Below are 1,158 nucleotides of genomic sequence, written 5' to 3' on the forward strand. Positions count from 1 at the left end.
AAACTAAACAGGCAGTTGTAATGTTCATTTAGGGCACATTTCCGATCGAGGGGCTGCCGCTCTGCGCGCTCTTTGAACCTCAGAAATTGCCGTGTGTATTGAGATGCACTGGAGACATATTCAAAGTGTTCGCCCAGACAATCTGCCTGAACCTCCAGGCCATCTCCTTGGGTGCTCACTAAGGGCAGCGGGTTCGTCTCACGGCCCTTTAATTTATTCACCCTGTTCCATACTTTTGCCTCGTCTGTGTAGGAATTTATACCAGAAATGTACCTCTCCCAAATCTCTCTCTTTGCACCTCGACTTGTCCTTCTGCCTTGCGATTTAACCTGTTTAATATAATAAGATTTTCGGCAGTAGGAGAATCGCGAAGCAATCCCCAAGCTTTGTTTTGATTTTTGCGCGCTTTACGACATTCTTCGTTCCACCAAGCAATGCGGCGCTTCTGAGCCAGTTCGCTAGTTTAATACATTTTGTAGCAGCGTCAATAATAAAACCAGTTAGATATGCTACGGCGTCGTCTACGTTAAGAGCAACAATGCCATCACGGCCTAAGTGTGTTAGCTCTCGGAACAGTTCCCAGTTCGCCGAGTCCACGTTCCATCGAGGAGGTGGTGAGAAGCATCCATCTCGTTTCGTTGAGTTCAACATAATTGGGAAGTGGTCGCTTCCATAGGGGTTCTTGAGAACAGACCACTCCAGGTATGGCATTAGTGTGCTCGACACTATGCTTAAGTCTATGGACGAGTATGTGTTATGTGTAATACTGTAGTACGTAGGTTCTTTCTTGTTCAATAAACATTCGCCTGAAGAAAACAGAAAATTTTCTATAAGGCGCCCTCGCGCATCGCAACGAGTCGCCCCACAGGGGGATATGAGCGTTAAGATCACCAGCGACTATGTATGGCGGAGGAAGTTCATCGATGAAGCTCTGAAATTCTGTTCTGGAAAGCTGATAGGAAGGGGGAATGTAGATGGAGGTAATTGTGACTAGTTTACCAAACAACACTGCTCGGCAGCAACTGCCTCAAGGGACGTTCGGAGGCTTAATTGCTGACATGCAACGCCCTTATCGACCATTACGGCCACAACCCTGACGAGGCGAGAGCGTCGTCGCAGTCTTTGAGGAAAGTGCCATATTGTCTTAAAAAGTTCGTC

The sequence above is a fragment of the Dermacentor silvarum genome, chromosome 10 (genome assembly GCF_013339745.2).
Source record: "Dermacentor silvarum isolate Dsil-2018 chromosome 10, BIME_Dsil_1.4, whole genome shotgun sequence".
NCBI classification, from domain to species: domain Eukaryota; kingdom Metazoa; phylum Arthropoda; class Arachnida; order Ixodida; family Ixodidae; genus Dermacentor; species Dermacentor silvarum.